This window comes from Myotis davidii, unplaced genomic scaffold (assembly GCF_000327345.1).
Source record: "Myotis davidii unplaced genomic scaffold, ASM32734v1 scaffold304, whole genome shotgun sequence".
In the NCBI taxonomy this organism is placed as follows: domain Eukaryota; kingdom Metazoa; phylum Chordata; class Mammalia; order Chiroptera; family Vespertilionidae; genus Myotis; species Myotis davidii.
In genome coordinates, this window is record NW_006297661.1 from 1,381,708 (window position 1) to 1,400,615 (window position 18,908).

Consider the following 18,908-nt stretch of genomic DNA (forward strand, 5'->3'; position numbering starts at 1 on the left):
CTGACAGAAGGGAGCCAGATACTGGGCTCACGGTTGGCAAGCGCAGCTACAGTTGCACCACGTGAGCCTCTCCTGCAGACACTCCTCCTGTGAGCCTGAGCAGTGACAGCAGCAGGCACAGCAGGGCTTAGGATCCTCCCCAGCTGCCTGCCACATCATGCACTACTTCATGCTGTGCACGATCGACGTGAACAGCAGGCTGGAGCCTGATGAGCTGGCAGGTAAGGCCTGGCTGCAGCGGTGCAGAGGTCCACTGATCCCCACAAGCCAGGCTGAGGGACCTCACCAGTGCACCAATCTGTGCACTAGGCCTCTAGTTAGAGCATAAAGCTCCACGTATGGGGAACTATAGCAAACAAGGATGCAAATATCCTATGCCTAAGTCAAAGAGAGAAAATGTTGTTCCTGAGAGGGACGAAGGAAAACTGAAATAAAAGAGAAGGAAAGATAAAGAACTAACAGCTTGGGTTCTAAGCAATGAATGGGCCAGAGAATGAAGCTCTTAATATAGACTCTAGGAAGAGTATTGGGAGAAAACAAATGCATGTTAGGGACTGTCCAATTGGTTGAAGGTATAATGTAAATATCTTCTTCTTTTTCCTTCAAGAAGATTCACTACAAAGTTCAATAAGTTTTTAGAGGTACTATGGTCTGAATTTCTATACCACCACCCCATCATCCCACCAAATGTAAATGTTGGAATCCTAATGGTACTAGGAGGTGGAGCCTTTGGAAAATGCTTAAGTCATGAGGGTGGAGACCTCAAGGATGGGATTAATGCTCTTATGGAAGAAAGTGATATAGAGCTCCCTTACCCCTTCCAACCATGTGAGAATATAGCAAGAAGGTGCTGGCCCTCAACAGAATATGGCTATGCTGGCACCTTGATCTTGGACTTCTCAGCCTTCAGAGAAATATATTTCTGGTGTTTATAAGCTGCACAGTCTGTGGTGTTTTGTTATAGCAGTCCAAATGGACTACAATAGGTGTGTAGATTAATTTGAAGGAGACTAAAATTGTTGAATTCTTAGTGTCCACATAGGATGAAACAGACAGCATATGCAGATGCAGAAGCTGGAGGATGAAGGACAGCCAACATCTGCCTTATGTATTCCTCTGACTGTGGCATCCCTTCCCCACCACTACAACTTCCACCCCCTTTCAAAGTGAACTGCCTTGCAAAATATTATTGACCCCTTCCCATCAAACTTGGTCTACTAATGCACTTAAACTAGGCAAACATTTGATGTAATTAAAAAAAAAATACAATTCAGAAAATTACATCACTGTGTGAAATAACAGAGCTAATAGAATCCTGCTCTATGGGCTTTTATTTCTCCTGTGAAATATTGTAATTCTTTGTGACATGTCTTTGAAAATATTTGGTATATAGCAAGTATTCAACAAGTGTTTGTTAAAATGCCAGATTGTATTAATACTCACCAATATCTGCTTCCCCTTGTTCTTCCTGGGGAGGGTTTAATACCTCTCCCCATCCAGACTAGTCACCTGACTTTCTTTGGCCAATGACTGTAATGAAAATAACATGTGACACTTTGAAGGGAATCACTCAAAGAACCAGCGTCCATGGGTTTTCAGATATCTTGGATGATAGGTGGGTGTGGTGTGTGTTGTAGGTTTTAAGAGATGGACATGGATTACTTATTGATGATCAAAGGGCAGAGAGAGCAGCATTAGAGTCAAGAGAGGAAATTACTGGAAGTAGAATAAGCTAGCTTATTCTAGTTCTTCTCATTGGCTAAAGAGATTTTTGATGAATAACCTGAGGAAGAGGAAGAAAGAAAAGCTTTTATGTTTTCAGATTTAGAAACATTTATGGATAAGGGGTTTCCTGCCAGAAAAATAAGGAGCCAAGCCACCTGAGTTTCTCTGAGTCACTAAAGGATACTCAGAAAGCAGCATTGGTTCTATCTTAATCTGTACCTCTCCAGCCCAATAAGTACAACTTTTAATATATTTAAATATTCAATATTAAACCAACACATTAATAGGGAAGGTAGACTTTCCATTTTTTAATTGTGAAATCAAGGTGGCAAATTTTACCTTTTCTCTTGGAAATCAAATAAAACTAACAGGAAGAAAAGTGAAAACTCCATCTTCACTGAAAGTTGGAGACGTCATTAATTCAAAAGCAGAGTATGTGAGGGGGGAAGATGCTGAGAGAGTATGGCCACACTGTAGTTCTCAGAAAAATATGGCAAATCAGAATTCTCCACAGTAACCCAAGACAACAGCACAATAAAAATGTGTATCTTCTTTGAGAGTAGGAGTTATTGGACCTGTTTATTAAGAAAGAACCTGGAATGAGGTGAAATGTAGGAAGAGAAGAATCAGACAGAAACCATATTCATAAGAAACTGTCAAGGAGGCCAGGTGAAGGGGAGATATTTTGCATTAGCAGCTTTAATATTGTCTTATTTATAGTGGTGAAATAAAAGGCTAAAAAAACTCAATAACACACCAAACATTATGTCATAATTCCCTTCTCCACACACACTTCAATAATACTCCTGAATATAATTTCTCCAGGAAAACGATCTCATTAAAGGTCAGAATATAATCTATACAAATATCATGTGAGGAAAGAAAGTGAGTGAAGAAACAAAAAAAATACAAAACAATATTTATTAGAATAATATTGCCCTAAATTAGGCGGATAACCAAGTATATGGTCAAGAAAAAGGAAACCTAAACAAAATAATTGCTTCTATAAATTAAGGTCACAGTGCAGAATTTATCTGCTTTGTGGAAAGTTAAAATAACTTTCCACAAAAGGAAATAGAAATAGAAATAGAAATAAGAAATAAACCTAGGTAAAATTTTCAAAGGAAATAGGAATAAACCTAGGTAAAATTTTCAAATGTTATATGAAATAAAATTCAAACATCTCTGAAAGGCAGAAGCTTTGCACAAATGGAAAACCTATAATTTATTCAAGTAGAAAGATTCAATATCTTTATGGGTGAATCTATAAATTTAACAAAATTGAAATAATAATGCCAATAGGATGTACTTTAGAGGTATGAAAGCAAAAGTTAAAATTAATAACCAAAAAGCAAGAATAACCAGAAATTTTCTGGGAAAAAAAAGCTGAGGAGAAAGAGAATTAGCCCTACAAAATACTGAAACTTATTATAAAGTGAAATATTAAAAGAGTTTGGCATGAATAGTCAAAGAGATCAATGGAACAAAAAGAATTTCCAACAAGAGGCCAAAATACACTTAAAAAATTAATATATGACAAAGGAGACATTTTAAATTAGTGGAGAAAAGATTAAGTAGTCAATAAATGATGTTGGAATAATGGCTAGTCATATTGAAATCAATTAATTTAGATTCCTACCTCATTCCTTATGACCAAAAAAGATTCTTGATAGATCAAAGATTTAAATTTTTAAAGCCCAAAGGAAACATACAAAAATTTCAATAAAACCGGTTGAAAAATACTTTTCTAATTATGAAACAATACAGAGAAGACATAAAAATAATAAAGTAGATTTAAGAAAAGAAAAACATTTTTGCAGTGAATAAAACACCATAAACAAAGTCAAAAGATTTAAAAAAATAAATTAGAAAAATATTTATAATTTATATCATAGACAGGAGCTAAGTTTCTTAATTACTTATAAACATCTTGCCCTAACCAGTTTGGCTCAGTGGATAGAGTGTTGGCCTGTGGACTCAAGGGTCCCAGGTTCGATTCCAGTCAAGGGCATGTACATTGGTTGCGGGCACATACCCAGTGGAAAGTATGCAGGAGGCAGCTGATCGATGTTTCTTTCTCATCGATGTTTCTATCTCTCTATCCCTATCCCTTCCTCTCTGTAAAAAATCAATAAAGTATATTTTAAAAAAATCTGTTAAACATCTTATAAAATAACAATGAGACGAACAACAAAATAGAAAAATGGGAAAAGGTTTGTGTCATAGGTCCCCAAGCCCACCTTCAGCCTTGATGATCCACTAGACTCTAGAGACTAGAGAGGCTCACAGGATGAAGAAAAGCTATCCTCATGATTACTGTTTATTATAGGAAAGAATACAGATTAAAATCTGCAAAAAGAAAAGGCACATGGGAAAGAAACCAGGTACATGTTTCCACTTGTCCTCTCCCTGTGGAGTCACATGGACACACACAATTCTTTCAAGCAACGATATGAGACAACACCTGAAAAGTGTTATCAGCCAGGGAAGCTCACCTGAGCCTTGGTGCCCATGGATGTTATGGAGTGTCAGTTATGTTGGCTCGTCATCTCTGAGACACTGACCTTAGCTATTCAGACTTCAAACCCCATCCCCAAAGCAAATCAGATGTTTTCTATAAATCACACACAGCACAACCTGATCAAATTGAAGACCAAGTTATTGGGCATAAAAAAAACACTCTTATCAGGAAGAATATTCCAAGAACTCAGAGTTCACCTTCCAAGAACCAGCCAAGGATTAATTTTAATGACAGACCTTTCTTGGGAATGTGCAGGTTTGGAGCAACCCATGCCAGTTGAGTTAACGCTTTTGTTGATGTTGGGAAGGAAATGTTATTTTAGAAACAGCTTTACAATTATATAAAATGTTAAACATAAATTTGCTATACAACCAGGAATTCCAATCCTTTATATATACCTAAGAGAAATGAAAACATGTCCACACAAAGACGTGTGTGGCCATTGATAGCAACATTATTCATAATAGCTCAAAGGTGGAAACAAACAAAATGGCTGTCAACTTATTAATGGATAAACCACATACAGTACATTTATACAAGGAACTACTACTCAGCAATGAAAAAGTGCTATTATATGTTACAATATGTACAATTCTTAAAAAATTAGGCTAAGTGAAAGAAACCAGTGACAAAAGGTTACTCATCATGTGATTACATTTATATAAAATGTCCTTAAAAGACCAATCTAAAGAGACAAAAAGTGGTTTAGTGGTTTCCTGGGCATGGGGTGGGAATAAGGAGTGACTGCAAATGGGATCTTCTTGGAGAGAAATAAATGTTCTAAAAAGTGGCAATGGTTGCATAACTCTGTAAACTTTCTAATAGTCATCAGACATTCATCTAAAAATGGTTGAATTACTTAGTGTGCAAAGTATGCCTCAATAAAGCTGTTGATTTTTTTTAACGTGTTACATAGACTCTGTTTAAAATCCTACCACTTGTATTGGAGTGCTGTCCCATACACCAAAAGGTTGCAGGTTCTATCCCTGATCAAGGTGGGAGGCAACCAATCCATGTTCCTCTCTCGCATCCATGTCTCTTTCTGTGTCTCTGTCTCTCTTTTTCTCTCTCATCAATCAATAAAAATATAACCTCAGGTGAGGATTTAAAAAAATGCTACCACTTGTAGGCAAGAGCTGAAGCACACAGGAATCTGGTAACAGTGATTGCTTACCTAGGAAAATGGGTACAAGGGGCCGGTGGGAAGAAGAGTTCCTCTGGACTGTATAATGTTTTGTACTCTTTGGATTTTATACCATGTATGTGTAATCATTACCCAAAAAATAACAACACCAATCTTTTGCATCCTTGATTACTAGGTGATACTTGGCTCTGCTATTGATAGCAATGAGGTCATTAACAGTAATGGAGTCATTGGGAAGGATAGTTTAAGAGGTCTATTTTCAGAAATAATTATTTTACATCATCAAACAGTATTTGAATGGAAATATCCTAGAATCCAAGGACTCAAAGAAAAAGCCTGAGATAAAAATACTTGCATATTTTATGGTAATGGGAGAACTAAGACCTGAGGGTGAGAAATCTGAGGGCTTCATATTTGTGATGCAGGAGTGATAATTCCAAAGGTTTTTGGGAGTAACATATTGCCCAAATTTTATTTTTCAGTCATTTTGCCATTATCCTGTGTTTATATTAGACTAGAGACCCAGTGCACAAAAATTTGTGCACTCGGGGGGGTCCCTCAGCCTGGCCTGTGCCCTCTCCCATCTGGGAACCCTCGGGGGATGACCACCTGCTGACTTAGTCCCGCTCCCCAGGGGATTGGGCCTAATCTGGCAGTCAGACATCCCTCTGGCAGCTGGGGAGCCCTCAGGGGATGTCCACTTGCTAGCAGGGAGCAGGCCTAAGCTGCAGTCAGACATCCTTAGTGCTGCTGAAAAAAACTGGGGTCCCTGGCCAGTCTGGGTGAGGGGCTGAGGGCTGTTTGCAGGCTGGCCACAACCCCCAGCCACCCAAGCTCCCAGTGGAGGGTGGCTGGAAGCAGGTATCTGGGATTTATTTGTCTTCTATAATTGAAACTTTGTTGCCTTGAACAGAGGCCACAGTTGGCCAGGGCAGACAGGAAACTTGGCTTCCTCCATTGCCTGGGCAACCAAGCTTCCTGCTTGCTCCAGCTCCATGGCTGCTGGCCACCGTCTTGGTTGGGTTAATTTGCATATAGTTGCTCTGATTGGCTGGTGGGCATGGCTTGGGATGTAGTGGAGGTGTGGTCAATTTGCATGTTTCTCTTTTATTAGATTAGATACCATAAATGTAGCAATTCAAGAGCAAACTGTTGGAAAATATGTTCAACTCACCTTCTGCAGCTTTTTATTTCTTCAAATTCTCTAATTTACTGTGCTTTAGGTGAATTTAAGTGGATTAATTAATTTTCTTATATGGATGGCTTTCCATACAACTGATATTGCTAACTAATTGACAAGTTTCTGCTCCACTTAGAAAACTTGCACTAATTAGTTGTAACATGTTAATCCCATTCTAATCAATTCCCTAAAAATGAAAATCCCTGTAATTTCAAAGATTTTTAAGTTCTAATCACTGGCTCACTTGTTACACCTGATGATGAACAGAGTGATATTCCCAACAAATGGCAGCATTTGAACATCACCTTAAAACTTGTGACAATGAAAGTTCTTAATGAGGAAGAGCATGATATAAATTACTAGTCTATACTTGGAAATTTATAAGAATATGTTACCTAGAAATAAATCTGCAGTGCTCAGTGTGACTATCTTCTTTCTCTTACCAGGATCTGTAAATCAAAGCAGGGTGATAAGATCTCTTTTCTTTTGTGACTAATACCTATTTAAACTTTTAGTGTTCCATTATGACTAACTGTCCTCAATAGTCTGCAAATAAATATGATCTCACAGTCTGAGAATGTTAAATGATGCTTTCTAAATGAAATGCTTCATTTAACCTTGGAAACCCACTCAAAATTTTATTTTCCATATGATAATTCTTGGTTATGACTAAGGGTGAAAGGGTAAGGAGACAGCTAATATATGCACAGGTAACTAAGGGGAAGCAGTGTAAGCACAGCTAGGATTAGCCCCTAGAAGGATTGCAATATATATATATATATATATGGTGAGTTAGTTAATAGTATGGGCTCCAAGCTAGACAACCTGAGTTCAAATTCCAGTTTGTCCACTAACTTATTTGTGTAGTTAGAATGAGCTGATTACTAAAATTCTGTAAAATTCAATGTCTTGTATGTATGAAGGAGGTAATACCTAGTGCAAAGAGTTGTTAAGAGTATTCCAAAAGACAATCCATCATTCGTTATTGTTCAAGGTCATTGTTTTGATGAAAGCTTCAATTTTTAGCAACAGTAGAATAACGTTACCCACACACTGGGGAGCTTTCATTTAAACATGATTAAAAATTCAAATGCTATTCAGAGAGCCAAAGATGTGCTATAGAGTTAGCTCAAGATTAATATGAATAATGACCAAAGAGCTCAGCATTACATAGTAAGGAAAATTGGCTTTGGAATTTTAAAATTGACTGTGTTAACCTGACAAGATAGTTAACCTTCAGAGTCTTACTTTTCTGTTTATAAAATGGATATGATAACAATATCTTGTGAGAGTTGGATAAGCCTATGGATATAAAGTAGACAGTACAGGGCTTGGCACAGGCTGGGTGTTCAATAAATGATAGTAGCTTTTACCAGGAGGATTATTATAATTATTTTTACATGTTTTGAAGTATGGAGGACAAGAACACTGTCACACATAGCAAATTGTACATAAACTGTGTGTAGAAAAGGAGCCATACTAGAAATTTAGGAAACTAAGAGGAAAACAGGCAGAGCTACACCAGGGCCAGGTCATCATGACAAAAGTGGGTGTCCAGCAATTGAGCAGGTAACATCTACCCACATGACTTCACGGAGACCCCGTGGGGCATGAAAGAAAGAGGAAGGAGGAGAGAATAAGTACATGGATTTCCAGATGATAGAATGGGTAGAAAGGGGAAGGAAAACAGAAAAGTTGGAGATAACAGCTGAGGCAAAAAAAAAAAAGTAACCAATTCTAGGTGAACTTGATCACTTCTGACCATTTTGTCTAGAACTAAAATCTTCAGATCAAGAACAAAGATGCAGGGAAGTTTCCATAGAAATTGTGGTGGTAAAAAGAAAGCATAGAGCAGTCCCAGTGATGATGGAGACAACCTGCTAAATGTTCAATAGCTTATGCATTCGATTAAGGCCTGAGACCAGTGGGAGACATGAGTCAAAAGGGAAAGAAACAGAGTCCTAAAGAAGCCATGAAACACTAATTAAAAACCCAGATGGAGGAAAGAGAAGCAACAGGAAGAAAATAACACAAATAAGAACACAAAAAGTTGGAGATGTGGCCTAAGGGACTCTTAGAGAAGAAAAATTGGATATATTCTTAATGCAAAAACAAAGGCTGGTTGGGAGAGAAGAGACAAATATTTCTCATAGAAGAATTCTAAATAATGCATGTAGATAACTCACCTCCCTCCAAGAGGATGATTTGAATTCCTATCCCTCCTTCCCCAGGGCCAAGCTATACTTAGTGACTTGCTTCCATAAAGAGAGTAAGAGAAACCTGACAAACACCACCTGAGCCATGTGATAAAGATTGACATTATTTAGCGACTTTATGTGGAAATCATGTACCCTCTGATATGATGTGACAAGAAGGCACTTTATCTCCTCAGTAGTCTTTCTCCTCAAAGTCTTTCATTCTAATTATTAGAAAAACATCAGATAAATCTAGGATGGGGGACATGCTGCAGGATACCTGACCCATACTCCCTAAGACTGTCAAGGTCATAAAAAACAAGGAAAGACTAAGACACTGTCATAGACCACTGGAGACTTGAAGACATGACAACTAATACCATACGTTATACCAGACTGCACTCTGAAACAGAAAGAGAACATTAATGGAAAAATTGGTGAAATCCAGATAAAATCTGGAGCTGATTATTATTAACCGACCAATATCAATGTTTTGCAATATGGTATTTAAGATGCTAATAATGGGAGAAATCATGTGAAAGGTATTGTGTATAGGAATTAACTATATCTCTGTAACTTCTCTGTAAATCTAAAGTTATTATAAGTAAAACAGTTTATTTTCAAACAGATGATAGTCTATCAAAAGGACACAGGACTCACACTGAAATAATTCCCAATGGCCAAATAATGATAGAATTGGATTATAATCCAAAAATAAGATAAATATCCATGACTACATACTGATATAAATAAATAATTTAATACATAAATTAATTGGAGAAAAGAGACAACTATCTTATATAATAAAAGAGAAACATGCAAATTAACCATCCCCTGCTATATTCAAGCCACGCCTACAAGCCACGCCTACAAGCCAATCAGGAGAGAGTATGGAAATTAACCCAACTAAGATGGCAGAGACCACAGAGCTGGAGTGAGCAGGAGACTTGGGTTGCCCCCGGCGATGGAGGAAGCCAAGCTTCCCGCCTGCCCTGGCCAGCCCTGGGCTCCACTCAAGGCTACAAACTTTCAATTATAGAAGATAAACAAATCCAAGGAAACAAAAGCAAAAAAGAAAAAGGAGAGGCTGAGAGCTTGGTTCGCTGAGGGGCATGGCCACACACTGGGGGACTTGGCCAGCCTGCAAACAGCCATCAGCCCCTCACCCAGGCTGGCCAGGCACCCCAGCAGGACCTCCACCCTGATCCGGGACACCCTTCAGGGCAAACCAGCTGGCCCCACCCTATCCTATATAATTAAAAGATAATATGCAAATTGAACCTAACAGCAGAACAACTGGAAATGACTGGTCACTATGACACACGGTGACCACCAGGGGGCAGACGCTTAATGCAGGAGCTTCCCCCTGGTGGTCAGTGCACCCCCACAGGGGGAGCTCTGCTTAACCACAAGCCAGGCTGATGGCTGCCAGCACAGCAGTGGAGGTGGGAGCCTCTCCTGCCTCCTCAGCAGTGCTAAGGATGTCCAACTGCAACTTAGGCCTGCTCCCCGCTGGCAAGTGGACATCCCCCGAGGGCTCCCAGGCTGCCAGAGGATGTCTGACTGACAGCTTAGGCCTGATCTCCCGGGGAGCCCAGACTGCGAGAGGGCACAGGCTGGCCTGAGGGACCCCCCCAAGTGCACAAATTTTTGTGCACCTGGCCTCTAGTATTTTATAAATGCAAAAAAAAAAAATGAGGAAAACAAAATCACCATTAGAACACCAGAGTAATAATTGCTATAGGCATGATCAATCAATGAATGCTAAAGTGAAAGTTTATGAAGGAATATTGGCGTAGTCCTAACATATCTCCTTCCAAATATTTATTAACTACAAAAAGGGAAAAGTAACTGCAGTGAAGAATCTGTCAGACACTGTCTTAGAAACCAAATGATCAAGGTTAATATCACCAATTATTAGACACTAGAGGCCTGGTGCATGAAATTTATGCATGGAGGGGCGTGTCCCTCAGCCCAGCCTGAACCCTCTCCAATCTGGGACCTCTCAGGGGATGTCCGACTGCCGGTTTAGGGCCTAAAATGGCAATCGGACATCCCTCTCACAATCCTGGACTGCTAGCTCATAACCACTCACCTGCTTGCCTGCCTGATTGCCTCTAACCACTCTGCCTGCCAGCCTGATAGCCCCCTAACTGCTCCCCTGCCAGCATGATCATCCCCAACTGCCTTTCCCTGTGGGCCTGAGGGGACTGGGGACTCCAGCTGGATGAGGCAGGGCTAAAGGGACTGGTGGACTGAAGCTGGATGAGGCTGGATGGTGCGGGGACTGGTTGAGGCAGCGCTGAAGGGACTGGGGGACTCCGGCTGGATAAGGCAGAGCTGAGGGGACTGGGTGCCACCATCTTGTGGCTGTGGGCGCCACCATATCATGAGGGCATGGCAGTCAATTAGAATATTCCCTCTTTATTAGATAGGATAAGCACATATTAGACAAACCCAAAACGAAGGACATTCTACAAAATTCCTGAACAGTACTCTTCAAAAATGTCAAGGTCATGAAAGATAAAAAAAAAAAACAAAACAAAACAAAACAGAGAAACCATCACAAATTAGAGGCAACTAAGAAGACATGAAACTAATACAATGTGGGATTCTGAATTGGATACTGGAACAGAAGAAGGAAATTAGTGGAATTAAGTCTGTAGTTTAGTTAATAGTATTGTATTAATGTTAGTGTCTTAGATTTGATAAGTGTATCATAGTAATGATATATTATTAAGGGATGCTGGGTAAAAAATACACAGTAACTCTGTATCTCTGGATCAGGCCTAAATGGGCAGTTGGACATCCCTCTCACAATCCAGGACTGCTGGCTCCCAAACACTTGCCTGCCTGCCTGCCTGATTGCCCCTAACCACTTCTGCCTGCCAGCCTGGCCTGCCTGCCTGCCTGATTGCCCCTAACCGCTTCTGCCTGCCAGCCTGATCATCCCCCCCACCCTGTCCTGCCAGCCTGATCAACACATAACTGCTCTCCTGTTGGCCCGATTGCCACTAATTGCCCTCCCTTGCCAGCCCGGTCACCCCTAACTGCCCTTCCCTGCAGGCCCAGGCACCCTTAACTGCTCTCCCCTGCTGGCCTGGGTCCCTCCCCAACTGTCCTCCCCTGCAGGCCTGATCACCCTGGGGGTGGCCATCTTGTGTGTTGGAGTGATGGTCAATTTGCATATTGCCTCTTTATTATATAGGATATTCTTCTATGAGTTGGCTTTTGTTTTTTTAAAAAAATATATTTTATTGTTTTTTTACAGAGAAGAAGGGAGAGGGATAGAGAGTTAGAAACATTGATGAGAGAGAAACATTGATCAGCTGCCTCCTTCACACCCCCTACTGGGGATATGCTTGCAACCAAGGTACATGCCCTTGATCGGAATGGAACCTGGGACCCTTCAGTCCGCAGGCCAATGCTCTATCCACTGAGCTAAACCAGTTAGGGCTAGTTGGCTTTTCTTTAATTTTACTTTTATTCATCATCATTTATCTCCCCTATACCCTCTTCACCTACACCCACTCCCAACCACCTCTTCCTCTTCATATAGAAGACCCTTTAACATTTCATATAATACTGATTTGGTAGTGATCAACACTTTTAACTTTTTCTTATCTGGAGAGCTCTTTACATGTCTTTCAATTCTAAATAATAACTTTGCTGGGTAGAGTAACCTACCCAGCAAAGTTATTATTTGATTGTAGATCCTTGTTTCTCATCACTTTTTTTTTTATTATGGATGTTTCCATTTTCCACTCCTTTGCTCACCTCCACCCAGCCCCCACCCCTTTTCTCTCTGTTCATCACCACACTGTTGTCTGCGTCTGTGGGTTATGCATAATGTTCTTTGGCTAATCCATTGATCTTTTTTCATCTAGTTCCACTCTCCACCCTCCCTCTGACAGTCTTCAGTCTGTTCCATGTATCCATGCCTCTGTTTCTATTTTGTTCATCAATTTATTTTGTTCATTAGATTCCACATATAAGTAAGGTCACATGGTATTTGTCTTCCTCTGATGCTTATTTCACTTAGCATAATACTCTCCAGGTCCATCCATGCTGTTGGGAATGGTAAGAGTTCCTTCTTTTTTACAGCTACATAGTATTCCATTGTTTAAATGTACCACAGCTTTTTTGCCTACTCTTCTACTGATGGGCACTTGGACTATTTCCAGAACTTGGCTATCCTATATAATAATAGGCTAATATGCAAAATGTCCCTTTGGGAGTTCAAGTGACCAGGAATTTGACTGCTCACTATGATGTGTGCTGACTACCAGGGTGCAGTGCTAAACAAAGGAAGGCCTCAGCCGGCAGCCGAGGAAGGAAGGCCCCAGCTGGCAGCTGGCAGCCAGGGGAAGGAAGGCTCCGGCCGGCAACCTGCAGCTGGGGGAAGGAAAGCCCCCGATTGGCCCTGATCCCCGGCCAGGCCTAGGCACCCTACTTGTGCACAAATTTCGTGCACTGGGAAAATATGGGTGCATATATTCTTCCTGATTGGTGTTCCAGGATTCTTAGAATCTATTCCCAGAAGTGTGATTTCTGGGTCAAGTGGTAGTTCTATTTTTAATTTTTTGAGGCAACTCCATACTGTTTCTACAATGCCTGCAGCAGTCTGCATTCCCACCAGCAGTGCACTAGGGTTCCCTTTTCTCCACATCCTTGCTAGCATTTGTTCTTTGTTTTTTTTTGCCAATGCTTGCTGTCCTGAAAAGTTTCTGTTAAGAAATCTGTTGACAGTCTTATGGGAACTCCTTTGTAGATAACTAACTGCTTTTCTCTCACTGCTTTAAATTATCTCTTTGACTTTAACATTTAGCATTTTAATTATGATATTTCTGTTTGGGTTGATCTTGTTTGGGACTGTCTCTGGTTCCTTTACCAGTTAGGGAAGTTTTCAGTCACTATTTTTGCAAATAGGTTTTTAATTCCTTCCTCTCTAGCTTTTCCTTCTGGTTCTCCCATATTGGTACACTTGAAGTTGCCACAGAGGCTCTTTATACTCATTTTTTTGGATTTTTTTTTTTTTTTTTACTTTTCTAATTGGGTGTTTTCTGCTTCCTTATCTTCCAAATCTCTGATTTGATCCTCTGCTCCATCTAGTCTACTGTTGATCTCTGTAACATATTCTTCATTTCAATTAATGTATTCTTCATTTCTGACTATTTCTTTTTTATGTTTTCTAGTTCTATTTTTATGTTTTGTATTTATTTATTGAAGTTCTCATTAAGCCCATCTACTTTCCCCTATGTTCATTAAGCATCTTTATAATCAGTGTTTTGAACTCTGCATCTTGTTTCCATTATGTTTAGTTCTTTTTCTGGAATTTTATTCTATTCTTCATTTGGGACATATTTCTTTTGTCTCCTCATTTTGGCTGCCTCCCTGTGTTTGTTTTTATCTATTAAGTAGAGCTGCTATATCTTCTGGGTTAGGTAGAGAGGCCTTATGTAGTAAATGTACAGTAGGGCCTACTGCAGTGATGGTAAACCTATGACACGCGTGTCAGAGGTGACACATGAACTCATTTTTTTGGTTGATTTTTCTTTGTTAAATGGCATTTAAATATATAAAATAAATATCAAAAATATAAGCCTTTATTTTACTATGGTTTCAAATATCAAAAATTTCTATATGTGACAAGGCACCAGAGTTAAGTTAGGGTTTTTCAAAATGCTGACACGCCGAGCTCAAAAGCTCAAAAGGTTCGCGATCATTGGTCTTGTGGCATAGTCTAACCAATCACCTGAGCTGGGCACTCCATGTGCACATTGCCCACTCCACCCAGCTCCCCACCCTCCACCTCATGTGAACTGTGTACAACTTTCTGCTGTAGTTGAGCCTTGATTGCTGTTGGCATGTCAATGGGAGGGATTTACCCCTGGCCGATCAGCTGCAAGGTCTGTAAGTGATCATCATGGAGGATCAGCTGTGCAGGGGGCCTGCTGAGTCTGCCCCTGAGTGTGTCCCTCATAAAGGTGGTTGGACGGTCCTGCAGTGTTTTCTGAAGCTGCCTACATTGTGTACTGGCTCTGGTGCTTCCCAGGAGGTACAGGCCAAGGTCAGTAACCACCTGTGTTCTTATCAGGGCCACTTGGCATGAACTGCAAGTGGTCTTCACATGACTGCTACTTGTGCTGGGCTTGAAGGTGCTCAAGAGAGACCAAATTGTGAACCAAGGCCTGCTCCCAATAGTGCCAGGCCTAGGGTCACTTAAGAATTAGAAGGCATGTGGAGGCCATGTCTTGCTTATTTGAGAGATTTTAGGAAAGTCTGAAGCATGAGCCAAGACAGGCCATTAGTATAAAAAAGCCACTGGAAACAACTTTGGTGTGCTCAAAAGTTGGGAGGGGCAGGGTCTCAGGAAATCACCAGATCGGGACAAACAATGATAGTGAGGTTGATGGAGACTCAGATATGGTACACACTAGCTGCCTCAGTGAGGGGAGGGCTAAGCAAAAACAAACAAAAAAACAGCCTTTGCCAGCACTTCTTTCCAGGAGAAAATTGCTCCTCCAGCTCTTGCCCTGATGCCAGTTCAGTTTCTCCCCATTTGTCCCTGATGCCTTTCAAGCTGCTGCCTCAGCACTGGGTCCAGAGGGACCAAGTCCAAAGAAGTTCATGTGCTGGCCCTTTAAGAGGAACTGCCTAGGAGTCCAGCAGCTCTTTGTCTCACTCTGCCATCATTCCCCACTGATTTCTAAAGCCAGAAGTTATGGGGACTTCTTTTCCTGGTACTGGAACCCTGGGTTGGGGGGCCTGGTGGATTTAGGACTCCTTGCTCTTCAGGGGGGACCTCTGCAGCCAAGATATTTCTCCCAATTTTTATCTGCCACACGTGGATATGGGATAAGCTGGTTCTGCATCTCAGCCCCTCCTACCAGACTCCATGTGGCTTCTTCTTTATATCTTTAGTTATAGGGCTTCTGTTCAGCTTGATTTCAGGCAGTTCTGAATGATGGTTGTTCTGTAGTTTAGTTGTAATTTTGATGTGGTTGTGGGAGGATATGAGTACCACATTTACTTATTCTGCCATCTTGACTGGAAGCCTTGGCTAAATTTTTAGTGACCTAATTGTCCCAAATGTGATACAATTACTCTGTCACAAGATATAGGTCATAGTGGTTTATTTTGCAGTAAAGTAATAATAATCTCTAATGGTTTCTGAGCACTTATTGTGTACCAGACACTATGTTAAATGCCAGGTGTATCATCTGATTATCTCGTCACTAACTTTCTATGACATATAATACCGTATCATCATACTTACTTCACAATTAAAAGAAAAAAAAGTAAGGATCAAAAAATTTAAATGATTTGCTAAAGCAGCAGTTCTCAACCTGTGGGTCAAACGACGCCTTTTGGTGGTCGAACGACCCTTTCACAGGGGTCGCCTAAGACCATCCTGCATATCAGATATTTACATTACGATTCATAACAGTAGCAACATTACAGTTATGAAGTAGCAACGAAAATAATTTTATGGTTGGGTCACAACATGAGGAACTGTATTTAAAGGGCCAGAAGGTTGAGAACCACTGTGCTAAAGGCTTCTGCATTAGTGTGTTCAGGTTGCCATACTATATGTCACAGATTGGATAGCTTAAACAACAGAAATTTATTTTTTCACAATTGTGAAGGCTAGAAGGCCAAGACTATAGGGCCAATCATGTTGGTTTCTAGTAAGGCCTCTCTTCCTAACTTGTAGATAGCTGCCTTCTTGCTATGTCCTCACATAGCCTTTCTTCTGTATGTGGAGAGAGAGAGAGAGAGAGAGAGAGAGAACTCTGAAACCTCTTTCTTATAAAGACACCAGTTCTATTGGATTAGGCCCACCCTTATGACCTCATTTAACCTTCATAACCTCCTTGAAGGCCTTATTTCCATATAATCCAGTCACATTGGGGGTTAGGGCTTCCACATATGGATTTTTGGGGAACGAATTCAGTTCACAACATCACATAACTAATAAAGAAAAGAATAAGGATTTCAACTCAGAAGTTCAATTCCAGATCCTATCCTATTGTGATTTATTTTCTTTATAGGCTATACTCAGTACATACTTGTTTTTATTAATCCTAAGTAAAACATCTAGCCACCCATTTTACTGTCAATCACAGTTAAAACATCCAAAATTTGTGTCTCATGAAAAAATGGCTGAGTATATGTGAAAATTCATATTTTATAGTTTGTAGAAGCTAAACTTATGTGAATAAAGGGTGACATGACTGTCACCTACATAGTAGAGGATTCTACGCTATAAAGTTAAGCCAGATGGCATTCACTGAGGTCTAATCTACAGTGCACGGGGTAAGAAAATGGTAGGTATTTGCTTGAATTTACTCAAGATAAATTTGAATATAGATATGCAAGCTCAGCCCAGTTCAGGATGAGAACATTCATCCATTTATTTAGTAAATACACACTATATATTCTTTTTATGTGCTAGCCACTGTGACATTAAGTAGGCTATTAGGATAGAAAAGCAAGTGAGAAAATGTTTATTCTGTGTAGGAAATCACAATGGGTACTACATGTCTGTGCAGCATGCATTGGGAACACAAGAAAGGGCGTGGTAATTCAGATACAACTCAGTGGATATCTATAGAGGAGTAAATGTATGCCATGGAATTTAAATAAAAAGCAAGAGAATAAAAGTTAACCCAGAAAAAGAAGAAACCAAGGGAAATTCAATTATACTGATACTTTAAAAGTAGAAGATAATATGACCTGATATCATCAGTATCCTTTGATGGGGAAGAAGATGAAATTAGGGTAATGGGAGTTAAATCCTCCAAAAAGATGTAGAATGTATCAAGATAGTGGTGTGTGCTACCACTATGTATCTCAATATTTTCTTATGGGTCTCAATTTTAAGCACATATGCACACAAAATAAATCAAAACAACAAAGGAAATCTTGTCACAGAATGTGTTTAAGAAGGTGGCAATGTGGAGGATAGCAGCTCAAAAGGGAATGCATGAAAGCAGGATATAGGAGAAATACACATTGTTAAGAGGCCATTCAAGACAGAGGAATAAGGGCAAAACAGTCGCTGAGTGCCTGCTTTACATGACAAAGGGTTGGCTAAAGTGAATCCACATTTTTGGTTCAAGAATGATGGCACCTCTACCAGAGAGCAGAGGACAGGGTAACAAGGGGTCTGTCAGAAGGGAAAGCATAGAAAACATATTTCGTGGTGGCTCAGGGGAAGGCTCCAGGGGAAAGGATAGGGTTGCTCACACCTGGCACTGTAATTCTGTGAGCTGATCACACAAACAGAACTGTAATTCCAATGCATATCTATTTTGTACATATTCTTCTGGCTAATGTTCAGAAAAAAGAAGCCTAACTCAGATCCTAGGTGTTTCCCCTGCTTCCCATAACTTGAAATCTAGAATGAGAGAAAACATTCACATACACATATAGTTTTTTTTAAACTATATACAGGTGAGTGTCATAGAATTATATACTTTAAAACTGTATAATTTTATTAACCAATGTCACCCCCAATAGATGTAATTAAAAATAACTATGTACAGAGAGAGTTTTATGATGTGTCATGTATACAACAGTTATTGAATGGAAGGTGAAATTGCAGGGACTTCTTGAAAGAGGTAAATATCCTCAGAGAGAATCAGCTATGTAGGAAGATGAGGTATTCTAAAGCCGTTTTTGAATTTCCTTGTTTCTTTGAAGAAAGGTTTTAAGCAGTCTTGTGATAGCAGAATTGAGGTAATTATGAATCTACTAAAGTGGCTAAACTACTGTCCAATTAATGTTGGTTCTACTTAATTAGAACAATGACTGGAAAACTTAAATAAACTAAGATGTCTTGGTGATAATCTATTGTTAAAGATGGATAGTACTTAATGAATTAAGATAAATGGTCAATGTTAAAAATTGTCCACTGCTTTCTTCATCAAGTTTTTTAAGGATTTGACCATCATTCCTTATCAACAAATTAACTGGGTTTAAGACAAGACTGCCTATCCTTTCATCTTGTCAATTAAGCAAGATTACCTATAAAAGAGGATGTCATTAGAATTTATTTTTACCTTGGGTGGACTAGTTGCCATTGTGAATATATTTCTAGTTTCTTACCTAATTTTAAAAAAACATGCACAGTGTGTG